The sequence below is a fragment of the Topomyia yanbarensis genome, chromosome 2 (genome assembly GCF_030247195.1).
Source record: "Topomyia yanbarensis strain Yona2022 chromosome 2, ASM3024719v1, whole genome shotgun sequence".
Lineage (NCBI taxonomy): Eukaryota > Metazoa > Arthropoda > Insecta > Diptera > Culicidae > Topomyia > Topomyia yanbarensis.
In genome coordinates this window covers 300,535,412-300,551,661 of record NC_080671.1, presented here as the reverse complement: position 1 = coordinate 300,551,661, position 16,250 = coordinate 300,535,412, and the positions used below count along the sequence as shown (strand labels likewise).

Below are 16,250 nucleotides of genomic sequence, written 5' to 3'. Positions count from 1 at the left end.
TCATTACCCATCGTACTTCGGTGGGTGACAGAGCTAATGAAGACTGTCGATTTTTGGTCCCTTGCCCAGTGAACAGAGGTATGACGGGAGCGAACCCGCCCGTTCGAATTAAACTAATAATTCAATTTTTTTGGTCTTTTGGCTTAAGTGCCAATACCTTATTTAGGACTGGTGGTATCCAACGGGGAAAAACGATCGGAAATGGTGAGTGAAGCTAAGCAATCATGTGAAAAAAATTCACCACCCAGAGGCGAGACTCGAACCCGCAACCTTTGAGACTCCGGCCCAATGCACTAACCCTTATGCTATCCCTGGGTATGGTGACATCCCAGAAAGAACATATGATTATCCCACTGGCGACGGTGATCGTACCCTGCCTGCAAAGCGAGGAATCACACACAACGGCAGCTGATCACCCCAACACATTTGATCTATTTAATTTCCCCGCTAGATACCAAGGCCCGGGTTTTTATAATCGTCTGATGTCTAATTTTTTAGTTCATTACCCATCGTACTTCGGTGGGTGACAGAGCTAATGAAGACTGTCGATTTCTGGTCCCTTGCCCAGTGAACAGAGGTATGACGGGAGCGAACCCGCCCGTTCGAATTAAACTAATAATTCAATTTTTTTGGTCTTTTGGCTTAAGTGCCAATACCTTATTTAGGACTGGTGGTATCCAACGGGGAAAAACGATCGGAAATGGTGAGTGAAGCTAAGCAATCATGTGAAAAAAATTCACCACCCAGAGGCGAGACTCGAACCCGCAACCTTTGAGACTCCGGCCCAATGCACTAACCCTTATGCTATCCCTGGGTATGGTGACATCCCAGAAAGAACATATGATTATCCCACTGGCGACGGTGATCGTACCCTGCCTGCAAAGCGAGGAATCACACACAACGGCAGCTGATCACCCCAACACATTTGATCTATTTAATTTCCCCGCATAAGGGTTAGTGCATTGGGCCGGAGTCTCAAAGGTTGCGGGTTCGAGTCTCGCCTCTGGGTGGTGAATTTTTTTTTTTTTTTCACATGATTGCTTAGCTTCACTCACCATTTCCGATCGTTTTTCCCCGTTGGATACCACCAGTCCTAAATAAGGTATTGGCACTTAAGCCAAAAGACCAAAAAAATTGAATTATTAGTTTAATTCGAACGGGCGGGTTCGCTCCCGTCATACCTCTGTTCACTGGGCAAGGGACCAGAAATCGACAGTCTTCATTAGCTCTGTCACCCACCGAAGTACGATGGGTAATGAACTAAAAAATTAGACATCAGACGATTATAAAAACCCGGGCCTTGGTATCTAGCGGGGAAATTAAATAGATCAAATGTGTTGGGGTGATCAGCTGCCGTTGTGTGTGATTCCTCGCTTTGCAGGCAGGGTACGATCACCGTCGCCAGTGGGATAATCATATGTTCTTTCTGGGATGTCACCATACCCAGGGATAGCATAAGGGTTAGTGCATTGGGCCGGAGTCTCAAAGGTTGCGGGTTCGAGTCTCGCCTCTGGGTGGTGAATTTTTTTTCACATGATTGCTTAGCTTCACTCACCATTTCCGATCGTTTTTCCCCGTTGGATACCACCAGTCCTAAATAAGGTATTGGCACTTAAGCCAAAAGACCAAAAAAATTGAATTATTAGTTTAATTCGAACGGGCGGGTTCGCTCCCGTCATACCTCTGTTCACTGGGCAAGGGACCAGAAATCGACAGTCTTCATTAGCTCTGTCACCCACCGAAGTACGATGGGTAATGAACTAAAAAATTAGACATCAGACGATTATAAAAACCCGGGCCTTGGTATCTAGCGGGGAAATTAAATAGATCAAATGTGTTGGGGTGATCAGCTGCCGTTGTGTGTGATTCCTCGCTTTGCAGGCAGGGTACGATCACCGTCGCCAGTGGGATAATCATATGTTCTTTCTGGGATGTCACCATACCCAGGGATAGCATAAGGGTTAGTGCATTGGGCCGGAGTCTCAAAGGTTGCGGGTTCGAGTCTCGCCTCTGGGTGGTGAATTTTTTTCACATGATTGCTTAGCTTCACTCACCATTTCCGATCGTTTTTCCCCGTTGGATACCACCAGTCCTAAATAAGGTATTGGCACTTAAGCCAAAAGACCAAAAAAATTGAATTATTAGTTTAATTCGAACGGGCGGGTTCGCTCCCGTCATACCTCTGTTCACTGGGCAAGGGACCAGAAATCGACAGTCTTCATTAGCTCTGTCACCCACCGAAGTACGATGGGTAATGAACTAAAAAATTAGACATCAGACGATTATAAAAACCCGGGCCTTGGTATCTAGCGGGGAAATTAAATAGATCAAATGTGTTGGGGTGATCAGCTGCCGTTGTGTGTGATTCCTCGCTTTGCAGGCAGGGTACGATCACCGTCGCCAGTGGGATAATCATATGTTCTTTCTGGGATGTCACCATACCCAGGGATAGCATAAGGGTTAGTGCATTGGGCCGGAGTCTCAAAGGTTGCGGGTTCGAGTCTCGCCTCTGGGTGGTGAATTTTTTTCACATGATTGCTTAGCTCACTCACCATTTCCGATCGTTTTTCCCCGTTGGATACCACCAGTCCTGAAAACAAATACCAACTGAAAGTTGGTATTTGAAAATGAAAAATCGCATCACAGATCATAATTCATGAAAAAAATATATATAAAGACAAGCATCCGACGGGAATGTTAAATTAATAATTACCCTGCATAATACACCCCATATAATAATCTAGTTCACCGACGGTCGAATACAAATATTATAAATTTCAGAAAATTCTCCAAAACGTTTGAACCTGCGTGTAGAAAATATATCATCTTCTACCAAATTTAGATGGAATTTAGAAATGTAAGATTGTTGTGCACAAATATTAGTTCAAAATGTCTCACTTTTCCCTATATCATCATGATGAGCAGAATATGCGTATATGTACCGAATAAATTCAGCTAAGACCATATTTCACAAAACCCACATTTTTGGCCAGGCGATACAATATTGCAATGTCTATAAAATAAATATATTCTCGGTATCGAAGTAGTATCACCCAATACTTGCATTTATAGATGAAATGAATTTGACGTTCGTTGCTGTTTTTACGTTTTATCCTTCGAAACTCTCGTGTGCAGTTGTTCACTATGGAATATTCCGAAAGACATCATGTGATACTGATGAAACTAATAAAACTAAGATTCAAGACAAACAAAAGATGCAACCTGCTCCTGTCTGATACGTATGAACCTGTTTTCTGATCAACGTACCTTGAATGTCTGGCTTGATTTTTGCACATAACAAAAAATGAAAAAAAAACTTGTTTTGCTCCCATTCTCAACATCGCGCGACATTGTGAATCCATTTACAGGAAAAATGAAATGGACTGGATAGCGAATCTCATGTTTTAAATTTCGATTGCATATTCGCTGTGCCCTCTTAGCTACTATGTTCCAAAGCATTTAATATAAAAACACACCCGACTAGTGTCTGTCCAATGTACCCTTGTGACTGCCCAATGTACCCTTGTGACTGCCAAATGTACCCTAGAAGATTAAAACGAGTTAATGACAACAACGTTGCATTTGTCGGACAATGGACGTGAGAAACTTTCTTAGAAATGGTGCTTGCAGTCAATAGTGCTGAGAAAGTGTTTCCCCTTCTACTATTCACTGAAGAGAAATGCGCATCTTTCTCATAAAACACCTAGCTCGGAAGTCACGCTCGATCCAATTCAACGATCTGAGTTTTCACTTCAAACGTTGATGGGCTTCGTAAATACGAAACACATTATCAGGTAGGCAGCAAAAGCTGCTTCAACAAAAGCCGGTAGTGGGAATGTGTTCGATCTTTTTTGGGTCATCATTTTGAGGCGGCGCAAAGAATTTAGCAAACAGACACGCGAAAAATTATTGCGAATGTGATGCTATTAACAAAACATTGCGCATCCCGCGTTCTTCGCGGGTACAATCATATCTTATTTAGGAATTACGGGTAAGCGAATAAAAAACATATAGAATCGGATAATTGTTGTTTTTCCAGAAATTTGTAGCTACTTCGCTGCTGACTTCTACAGTACCGAACAATTGCAGAAGAGAGATTCGATCAACATTACCCTACACCACAGGCGATATTATCAAGCTGGCCATTTTGAACGCTCGAGATAGTTTTTGAAAGCATTGTGGGGTAATGAGCCTATTTGGACCCTATCAGGGAGGGTGCAGCACTCGGCCTCCAATCGCTGGAATATCAATTTATTGGTTTCGTTCCGAATATCCGCCTCCGGTATAATATCAAAGATGAGCAGAAAATAGTGGACTACTCCAGATTGAGCCAGGCAAAACCTCGAATCGAGTGCCCCAATTTTCGTCCTACCATTTGAGCCAATGCGTAGAACAAAAATGATAAACTGCGCTCGAGCCAACGCACAGTGATTACCCTCTTTATAAAGGTCGACCAAAGCCCTAAAAGTTACCCAAATACGATGAAAATCGCACTTTCGAGTAATTTAGGTACGCTGAATTCATATTTGAAGGGTTTTGTTTTTTTAACTCAATATTTTGACACTTGGGGTAGCCTTAAAATTAAACATTTTTGTGTAAAGTGCACTCTATCTGATAATTCATCTTCAAAAACTGAAATAAATTATCAACAGAATACACGAAATTCATTTCCTAGAAGAACATTTTCCTTTTAGGGTGAAATATAGCATAGTGCGTTCGCATAGGCCTTCTGAAGGCAAGACAAGTTTCGGTTTCACTGTGTCTTATCGGCATAAACCGAACGTCTGCTCGGACGGGACATTACGTTTAACCAGTCGTTCGATTGAAACCCAAAGTGTTAGTTTTGGGGATTTAGCGTCAAGCCGGCGCTAATCTATTCCAACAAAAAGTTAGTGTCGATTTCTGATGAGACGCACCCATGACTAATAATTCTCAAGTGTTATGCACAACAAGCGATCTTTCTGTTTGAAAAAAAGTAAATCCACTTTTGTGCATGTCTGAGAGAGCGAAGAAAGACCTTTTAGATAACTATCGAACGGTTCGTGTAAGCCCAAATAGACTACATATGAAACCCGTCTGAACATGATTGTAATAGTAACTAAAAAGATATAGGCTCGGTATAATAGCAGTTTTTATGCCGTTTTGCCTTTCTTATATAAAGAAAGGCCATGCCATCACTTCAAAAATCGACACTTCAAGCGAGGCCCGAAGGGAGGAGTGTTTTATATCCTACAATTAAGTTCATCGAGATTGGAAAATGTCTGTGTATGGGTGTATGTCATTTAAACTCACACAAGTTTCTCAGAGATGGCTGAACCGATTTATGCAAATTTAGTTTCAAAACAACGGTATCCCGAGCAAACAAGCCCATTATACACCCATGCTCATGGGGTTTGACATGGGTGTTTGAAATGGGTTCAACCCATGAAAACACCATCACCATGGTCCGGTAGATCCCATATAAAATACCATATGTTGGTGTATTTATGGGTTATTGAGACCATTTTATGGTGTCTGGATGGTTGTGAATTTTGGCACGGACCATGTTTAAGGTCTTTTCAAAGGGCTATGTGGTGTTTGAACCCATGAGTATTTGCTCGGGATAACTCTCCAAACAAGCTGATATTAATTTTTCAGTTGATTCAACTTATCAACTGAATTTTCAGTTGATCCGAATTCCGGTTCCGTAATTGGGTCATTGAGCTATATATAGTTTTCCGTTCCATTCGATAAATTTTAGGTCCAATATACATAATAAAATTTCGTTTTGATACATAAAAACGATTTTTTTTAAATAAATCTTACGTAAACATAGACAACGATACATAGGAAAACTGTGGTTGTTTCGTTATTTTCTGACAGGGCATCCTTTGTCGTGAAATTCGATATGTCAAACGCTTCTGATAGTGTCAAATAAAGACTGTCAACATATTTCTTTATTTTAATTTTAAATTATATTTTCACGTTTCCTGAGCTGGAAAAAAATTTAAGGGTTGTGTACAAGACACGACCACGATGACATTAAAAATGCAGCCAGTTTTATGAGCAAGCAACATTATCCGTGGCCAAATTAAAACCCCTTAATGCCATCGACTGTTTCAGAACTACACACAGGCATGCTATTCTTCACTAGAGATAATTGTTGAATTTTTAAATTAAAATCGATAACCTGTAGTATGACAAATTCAAGTTTTAAAAATTATTCAAACCCACGAAATGGGAACATAAATTAATGATGCTCACAAACAAAATCTTATATCTATCTTTGAATACCTGCTATCAAATTAAATGTTTGCAAGCACGATAGAAAAATAACTGGTCATAACTCAAACTATTCGTAAACGAAGAAAGTTTAACATATGTATCTTTATATATTCGGTGGTTTAATTAACATTAACTCTGAAATGTTCTATATTTGGAGTCCATTGGTGGAATCCTGAAAAGGACTATTTGTGGAATCCACAAACACGCGTGCTATGGAATGAAAAGTACTAAACTAACTAAGGGCTTTTAAAAAAAATAACATGCAGAATGGAACAATCAGTCAGCCGCAACAACGGTTTGCCGTCTCTTCCAGCCGGGCGCTACTTACATCGGATAAATAATTAAAATTGGAAAGAAATAAACAACCTTCCCCTTCAACAGATAATTTGAAATACTGATAGTTTGAAACGTGACATCGGCTTTTATCACTTTCGCATTGTTGATGGAAGGACTGCCTTCATGCAGAATAACGAACAAAAATTTGCGGATTCTTTTTGGTACGGCTTTCGCTAGTTGGCAGTGTTGCCACATCCTCCAATTTTCTGAAACATTGCAGAATTTTGGATTATGTTTCCGAAAGATTATCTTTAATAAATCACAGGTTTTCACCAATTTCAGCCTGGAAATGTACTTTAAGTAGCTGCACATTTTTGTATTGTTTCAGAAGGATAAATTTAAACAAATAACAGATTGTTGCAAATTTCAGATTGCTTGCGCGTATGCAAGCAACAAATAACGAATATAAACTGCGCAATTGGATTATCGCTGTCAATGATTGGAAATATTCAAATTCGTTCTTCATTGTTTGTTATAGACCTAAAAGGGCTTTTAATTTAACCAATTCATGCCCATGTTGTTTGTGGACAACAACGTTTTTAAACAGCTATAACTTTTGGTTGAGGCAAAATTTTCTCACAAAAACAAGTAAGGCTAATACATCTGACTATTGCCTTTCATTTGAGTACTAACAGTTACAAGGATTAGCTCTAGAACTGAAGTTATTGTGATTAGTCTGATTGGATTCCGATGGAGTAGTGCTGCCAGGGACAGTTTGCGTTGACGACGGAAAATGAATTTTTCATATATCTTCGTAATGTTTCAATATTATTGAAAACTGATGAAACTTATCAATTTAGACTATCTTTGGCTACGTTTTCCACGCATTTGGACTATTGTAAATATTTTAAGAGAATTGTATTGAGCATTGTAAGGTAAAAATTGAGCAGCTTCTAGCACTGCAGAGGAAATACCGATCTTTTTGAAAAATGGCTTTTTGTGTTTTTTTGACCGCACCGTTTTCAAGGAAAAATAGTTTTGAAAACCTTGCATGCACTAGAAAAAAGTTGGGCATGAAAGGGTTAACAATAACATGCAGAATGGAACAATTAGTTTCAACTGAGGTTTGCCAACTCTTCCAGCCGCGCTGTTTATATCGAATCACCCCCAGCGGTAGCAGTGATCAAATGCAGCACTCATCGCAGCGCATTGTCAACATGCATGATTGCTACTGCTGTTCTTTACGGCCCGTCTGTCAAAAAGAGCAACAACTGATTCAAACAGGCACACCGCACATTTATTTATAAATTTTCGTGTTCGTTTGAGTCACTAAGCTGCTCCCTATTGATGGCGCTGCCGGGGATAGATTGACTGATGTATGGAAGTTTTCACGTTTTCGAGATCTGTTCATTTTTGCTTGTTTTTCAATAGTGTACTATTGAAATACAAAAACACTATAGCAATAAAAAATAATTTCAGTTAATTCCGAATTGTTTGGTGATAAACAGACGGAAATCTGTTCATAAATAACAAAGTTATTAGCGTTCAAAATAGTGACGCAAAAACGTGACATCGTTTGATTTTAGATTTTAGAATGACACCCTGCCCCAGAAGTAAGACATTTTCAAAGTCAAAACATTGTTGTAATCAAAATCAGCTTTAACGATGTATATAAAAAAAGATTTTTTTCTCATTTAATGACCCAATTACGGGTTAAAGAGTGCTATCTTTTTTTTCGAGAGTTGTCCTACTGGAGCTGTAGAGCTAGGTTCTCGGAAGGGCTCCTCGTCAGAATCACATACTACAATTTGCAGGCGAGACAGACAATGTCGCCCACTAAAACTTTGATTTAGGCCAATTGTAGCGGGCCGTGATTCTGAATGTGATACTCATTGTACGGTTCAGGTATGGGCCGGCGTAGGGACTCGCGATGGCGTGTATCATCGCGAAGAGCTCGAGCATTTGTACGTTAACGTGTTCGATCGCGTGTGCGTTTATATGTAGCGTGTGCTAACGTGTATGTAACTTCGCGTGTATAAATTATATTTTATAACCGTGTGCCTTTCGCATATTTGCATGTGTTCTTGGATAAAAGAGTGTGAGATCTTCCATATCACTAGAGTTCTCGATGATGTCGCCATGGAACGTGTTTTCTAGTGGATATGAGCTTTATTTTTTGATTGGTCCTACTGAATGTATGGACCTGAGTTATTAGGACCGAGAGTAATGGTTTCCGGACGTGACCGATTCATGAGCGCGCGAAAACGGATGTTTGTAGGTTTGCGTTTGAGACAGTGTTTGAAACTTTGTAAGTGCTAAAACGTTCTCCTTATTACAGGGGTGTTAATAAGTTTGCGCGATCGCGAACGTAGGTATGCGTTGTTAATCGCGAAGGGCTTAAGTGTTCGTATGTTAACATGTTTGCCATGTGTGCTCGCGTTCATGTGACTTCGCGTGTACAAGACTGGATTTTGTAACTGTGTGGCCATTCCTATATACGCATGCGTTCTTGGATGGGCACGCGGACCTTCATTCTGATAGTTTTCGGTGTACAATTCACATTCTGACAGGGAGTAAGTTACCCCATATCACTAGAGTCCTCGGTCATGTCGCCATGTAACGTGGTGTCCAGTGGATATGAGAGCTTTCTTTTTTTTAATTGTTCCAATTGAAGGCGTGGACCCAGTCTGCTGATATGGATAGGATAGAAACATCCGGAAGTGACCGATTCATGATCGTGCGACCACGGGAGTTTTTAGGTTCACGCTTGAGACCGCGTTTGAAAATTTATGGGAGCTGAGACATTCATTTAATTACCGGGATGTTATCATGTTACGACATCGCGGGTGCAGCTGCCGTGGATGGTCGCGAAAAGTTCAAGCATTTGTATATCAACGTGTTTGTCACTGTATAATTTCGATTTTATAATGATGTAGTGTGTATTCTTGTTTGATCGCGCGCGAATCGTGAGTATGATGCTTAATTTTTTGTGTATGGTACAGATGGTAGAAGAGAGTTCGTTTCCCATATCACTAGAGTTCCAGGTCATGTCACCATGGAACGTATTGTTTAGTGAATATGAGCGTCACTTTTTTATTGGTTCAACTAAAGACATTACTTCAGACTGCTAGGACCGAGGTAAGATTTCCGGACGTGACCATTTCACGATCGCGCGTGTGGTGGGTTAATGTTTGAGACCGCGTTTGGAAGTTTAAAGATGCTACGTTTACGCTTACGGGTTTTTTCACGTAGGCGAAATAGCGGGCGTAAGTATGTGTGGATTATTGCAATTGCACGGTCGCGTTTGTGGCCAGGTTTGTGTTATAGCGAAGGCCCCGAGCGTTTATTCCTATACGAGTATAGATAGCGTATGATAGAGATCTATATCTATGTTATATCTTATATCTTATACAGTAGGATTCCGTTTTTGGCAACAATATTTTTTTTCAGTTGCCAAAACAGGATCCGTGCCAAAAATGGAACCTTACTTTAAAAGCTTTTATTTTCAATTTATTACATCATAAATGTTACAATAACAGTAATTATATGAACATTTCAACTCGGCAAGATTTCAGTTATTTCAGTTAGAATTTGATGGCATTCAGTATATCGCTGATCGAAAATCTACAACCATGCGCATACATAATACTGACACCTCAATTATTCGATTCAACAAAGCTGAGAAATAAGTTTCCAAATATGCACTGCTATTATCATACAATTTAGTGCATTCACTGGAAGGTTAAGTAGGGAAGATCTTTTGAGTAAGTAAATTTTATCATTTATGGTCATTACATTACATATACTAAATACACTAAATACGCGTCGGTTTCTTCCTTCCGGAAAGGAATCGAAAGTTTTACTGTAATATTAAAATCTAATTGATACAAACATTGCATTAAGGCGGAGCTGGTTGGTGGAACGATGACCTCGGAACACGTCTGGCGCTGTACACGAAATGGGTTATCGGAAAGTCAATTGAGCTAACACCCACCTAAATCCATGAACCAAGTTATTTGCATTAACATATTTAAACATATGCAAACATCTTTATTCTGTAAATCACTACTAGGGGAGATAGGATTAACCATCCTACACAACACACTTTTAAGCACCTGACAATTTTCGCTGGTGCTGATTCGATTGAGGGCAGTCTTGGGACGCTTTGATGTTTTCAGCATCTAGAGAATTTTTTATGCTCTTTCCTAGTGGTTCTGTCCCATGCCAGGAACCTAGGACCAAAGGAGTGACACTAACCCTCTTAGCAAAGTCACTCCCAACGATTTATCCAACCCCCATCAAATTGAAACGGTTGTGTACAGGTGTCCACGTTTCTTCCTTGTTCAAGGTTCAAAATAATCCGTTGATTAAATTATTCATTGAATGAATAATTTGATTGCCGTATAATTTTGAATCATCTTTTTTTTGTACGCTGCACAGTTGGCATGGCCGCTTTAATGCTTGTGTCATATTCAATATGTGCCACAAACATTAATGACAAGAAAATTTGTAGACGAACGTCTGAAATTTTCCAGGATCCCTACATGTATTTTCTGTGTATGTGTAGACTAGACTAGACTTTCATTAAGTTACTTAGTGGTTTGTTACCTAGTCGGTTCCCACGGTAAAAATGGACAAGTCTGTCTATGCCAAAGGACATGCTGGTGAACTCGAGTGATTCGTAGTTATGCTGCCTAAGCTCGACCCTCATCAGCAGAAGACAAAAGTTAAGCCCGTACGATATTAAGCCTGTTCAAATGAGCCTGCCTTCTTCTAGTTTTCCGATCTGTTCACTTCACATCCTTGCTCTCACTTGAGTACTATGGCTCTAATTTTTATAACTTTCCGTACCCAGCAATCTCTAGCTAACTGAATGTCGTTAAAATGTAAAAATTTGTTTACAATGTTATTTCAGCCATCTACATAAGACACATTCTTTCGCGACGTTTACAACGATTTGGCGAATCTTCATTCGACAAATATGTCATAACTTTATCAAATGAACGCCTACATTAAAACTTATTACAGATTCGGAAAGTAGAAAAAAATTCACGAAAGATTCAATCAACAAAAACTGAATATACTAGAATTTGTTGATTCGACTTTTATTGAAATACGTTGAAAGTTCTAATTGGCGCGTTGTAACAGCACGTTACATTATCGGTCATAAAACAATCCTCTTCCAGTATATTCAGTTAATGTTGGTTGGATCTTTCGTGCAATTTTGTCTACTTTCTGAATCCGCAATATGTTATAACATATTTATCGAATGAAGATTCGTCAAATTGTTTTAACTTAACGAAAGAATGTCATAACTTTCTAGAACATCAGAAACGTCATGGTTAAAAACTGTTTTCAGGGAGTACTTCACTAATAACGCTCTATACCTCGTGAATGACGTTGATGTCGCCGCAAAAAAATCTTCGCGATAAGTTATTCTACAACTTTACTGAAGTAGTTTTCTATCTGAATTACTGAAGAAAATAATTTTTGTAGCTCACTATTAGGAGGATCAGGGGAATTAATCAATGATGTAATGAGACAGAAGGAGGAAAAAGTTCATTCCCAGAAACTTCCTCAAAAACATCACATGGTTAAAATTAATAGTTTGGGCGCTACCAAGAAAGCCCCCCTTCTTGCTATTTGGGACCACTGTGCGATGCTTTGCTGCTCACAATATTTTTAACCCAACATGGTTTCAAACTATGTAGGCACACATAATTTAAAATAACTCGCAAAATTGAACTAGTTACTCTAGTGCTTGGCACCCAACATATATTAGGCTTTCATTCAGCATTTCGTCTTCTAAGATAGATATTTATATACAACAAACATTACCACATTTCAGCAATATAAAATCCCAATAGCAAGATTGACTACATACACACAAAATACTTGTCTAGTGCACACAATTATCGTTATTCACTTCCACAATAATTCATTTTTTTGTTTTTTTACGCATACGTTTTGAAGCGTCGTTGAAATAACATTAAATAATAAGAAAAACGATTCAGTCGCCAAACAGAACAAATCTGCCCATGAGAAAACGTATGCATCATCAATTTCTTCTTTCTTAAGCCACTTTGACATGTTATATTGCTTCTGCCTGATGTTACTCTTCATGCATCACTTTCACTTATAATTTTTACTAGATTTCTAGCGCACTTCGTGGGCTTAATTTTTGCTGAAAAGGCAACATTCCACATTTGTACATTAAATCGCAATGAAACAAATTTTTCCACTTTGCATTTGAAGATATATTTAATGGAGTCCTTACTCCAGCGGTTCAAAAAGTTGGTATTAAATTCTTTCTTCGTATGTTAACGCGAACTAAAAACGGGCGCAACCGATTCGAACGAAGTTTACTCACACACTGCGCGGCCAGTTGAACCTTACGACGGAGAATGACAGCGAAGCAACATTTTCATTCATTTCGCTCGCATAACGCCAAAAGCAAGCACCGAATTCGACTGAATGGAATGAGGTGAGCCTAAAGCTCATCATGTCATTGTGTGTACAAAAAGCTCTCTTGCAAACCGTGTGTGTTTGATAGGTTGACCAGGTTATCGGTTATTGTAGTATTGAAAGGTGAATCGTTACGTTTGAACCAATGACATGGTTTATATAATATTGTATATACAATGTGTTTGGTTCATGGTTAAGAATCTCTTGAGGGAAAGAATAATATTCATCTTAGCACCTCTAATATTCCTCGATTTGAACACATTAGTTAGAGCTTCTTAAAACTCATAAAATATGCTTTCGAATGCAGTTCTCTTGGATCTACTTAACAGTTGAGAAAATTATTTAGTAAATAATCTCGTCCTTTCGTTTTATTTGTTTATTGTAACCCAAAAATGTGTATGGTTACATTTTTTCGCAAGATTTTGTTGGGCATTTGAGAAAATTTCCAGCCGATTAATGTCCTAATATCCAGAGCTATAGCAACGTAAGCGGCAAGGGGTCTTTTTCGGTCGCACCATGCATTTCTCTCATACTTGAAATATATAGTAGAAAGAAAAGAAATTAAGGAATAATTAAATAAAAAGCAATAAAGTGATCTATTTGAATAGTTCATACTGTGCTAATTAATACCGACCCGAAATTTCACTGCAGCAAATGATCACAATACAACGCGATCCTGCGTATGTATGTGTTGGCGGTTTATTACCCAGTAACCGGTCAGCGGCAATATCTGGCAATTTTTCCATCGTTTCGTAAAGTGTGTATCTTAGTTTTAAGCAAGAATAATAAATTCCAGGCGAATTTTTATTTATCTTTAGAGTCGGATGTGCCAAATTGATTTTCAAGAGTTCGATTTTTGGTACAAAAACTACAAAAAAAACTTAAATTTTACTTGTTTGATTTTTTGGTACAAAACTACAAAAAAAAAAACTTAAATTTTACTTTACCTTATTCTTACGAAGCTTCGTGAAGTGTATAATAATTATACAACGAATTAACCTTGGTTTTTAACAAGAATAATATATTTCAAGCGAATTTTTATTTTTCTTTAGAGTCGGATGTGCCAAATTGATTTTCAAGAGTTTGATTTTTGGCACAAAAATTACAAAAAAACTTAAATTTTACTTTATCTTATTCTTACGATTACGATGCTTCGTAATTTTGTATTTTAATTTTTTTTGTAAGTGTGTATTTTTCATACAAAGAATTAATCTTAATTTTTAGCAAGAATAATAAATTCCAAGGGAATTTTTATTTTTCTTTAGCGTCGGATGTGCCAAACTGATTTTCAAAAGTTTGTTTATTTTAAAAACAAATTTGGCAATTATTTCAAATTATTTGAAGCTTGAATTCGCAATATTTTTATATTCAATACTTCAACGAGTTAAAATGGATGAAACTCTCTGTACATTGATAAACCATTGAAATAAAACAAATTTACCAGTTAAAAAAGTTTACAGACTCCTTTTTGCCTTTCTCATATAAAGAAAAGTTATGCAATCGCTCCAAAAATCGATTTTCCAACCGAGGCCCGGTAGGCCCTTTCGATTAAGTTCGGCGAGATCGCAAAATGTCTGTGTGTATGTACATATGTGTGTATGTATGTGTGTTAAGAAATGTCACTCAATTTTCTCAGAGATGGCTGAACCGATTTGCACAAACTCAGTTTCAAATGAACGGTATAACGCTCCCATAAGACGCTTTTGTATTTTTAGTTGATCGGACTTCCGGTTCTGGAGTTACGGGTTGAAGAGAGTGATCACACAGCAAATTCTCATATAAACTGGTAACCCTATGATGTTCAAATGATATTGGCGATTCTACGTTGAAACCGCTCACAGATAGCGCTGGAAGCAAAGTGTTGCTGATTTGATTCGGTTCTGTCATAGTGCATATATTTTCTGTAAACATTGGTAAAAAAATAACTTTTAATCACCAAATCACAGATCAATTTGTTGATAATTGTTTATGAAAATGATGGAAAACCATCATTTTATAAGATGATGAGTAAACATCTTGCGGAAAGGTTGTAAAACATAGTGGTTTCTAATATTATTCGCAGAGCTATATGTGTGCTGTTCCAAAATGTAATTTGTTGAGCATCGTAGCCGCCGCAACATCATTTCCAGTTCCTCCTAAGTTAAGCTAAACCTTCATGAGATAGTGTAAATTCATGCAACTCTCCGGATCACGCGAGGAAAGAATATATCTGGCTAATAGGAAAGTGTCAGCTTTGTATCATACACAGCCGATCCTTCTCTCTGATAGTCTTCACTGAATCTCCTACGTAGTCCAAAATATGAAGGAGTTTGACATTGGTACTGATTGGGTCTCGGTTTCAAGTTGGAACTTTATTTATGGAACGATTTTTGATAACCACAATAATACCCCGAATACATTTCGAAGAAATGTATGAGCCAAATAGTTGCAAATGGCTGTAATTTTAGAATAATTGCAAATAAAACTAAATTTCTTACTCGTTTCATTCATATTTTGGCAGTGGTAAGCTTTTTCGGAGAAGAAAATGAAGTTTTTGTTGTAAGCTACGACTCACTTGCGGGTGAAAAAAAGCAAACTGTATCACTTTACCAGTTCATGAGCTGAATCATAGGTGTCGCATGACTAATTTTGGTTTTGCCGCAAATCGCCAATAATACATATTCAAATACGTTCAACATTACTTGGATTTGCGGGACGAGATCACTAATAACCAATTGAAGTAGTTTTGACCACATTGGTCACCTATGACGGATCATGATGCCCCCAGGGAACTCGCCAAGTTCCCGATCTAATATAACCCCTATATTCCAGTGAACCCTTAACCGATGTTTACAAACTTGATTTCAAATGAAAGATATAAAGGGCAAACACGAAATTATTGCGACACATTCAACAGGGCATAACTTTTTTACCATTGGGTAAAAATCAACCACATTTTGCACACTTTCTCATTGATGTGTATTGTTTACATGCTGTCAAACTCGAAGTCGTGTTTTTCGATTCAACGAAAATGGAGGTGAACCAACGCGAGTCGAGAACAAATTCTTTCCAAACACCTGGAATTTCCTGACCTGTCGCACCGGCAGTTGGAAAAACTGTTGAACATTCACCATTCAACCGTCTCCAGAGTGTTGAAGCGGTTCCAGGAGCGGTTGACATTGGACCACGGCAAAGGAGCTGGAAGAAAACCGGACCGGTGAACAAAAAGACGGAGGGAAAGGTGAAGCGGATGATTAAAGCAAATC

The 16,250-nt window shown here is 38.5% G+C and overlaps 1 protein-coding gene across 15 annotated transcripts in view; it reads right to left on the bottom strand.

Moving 5' to 3' along the window:
• The window catches only part of LOC131683361 (cytospin-A-like), a 258,651-nt gene that overhangs the window by 144,953 nt on the left and 97,448 nt on the right, over positions 1-16,250 (bottom strand). For 4 of the 15 annotated variants that reach the window (XM_058965275.1, XM_058965274.1, XM_058965280.1 and 1 more), the window contains exon 1: positions 12,379-12,923. The exons of 6 other annotated variants lie outside the window; for them this stretch is intronic. The gene's annotated coding sequence lies outside the window, so the exon portion shown is untranslated. Of the gene's footprint in view, positions 1-12,378; positions 12,924-16,250 lie in introns of those variants that run through there. 5 more of the 15 variants (XM_058965277.1, XM_058965281.1, XM_058965282.1 and 2 more) reach the window with 3 other exon arrangements.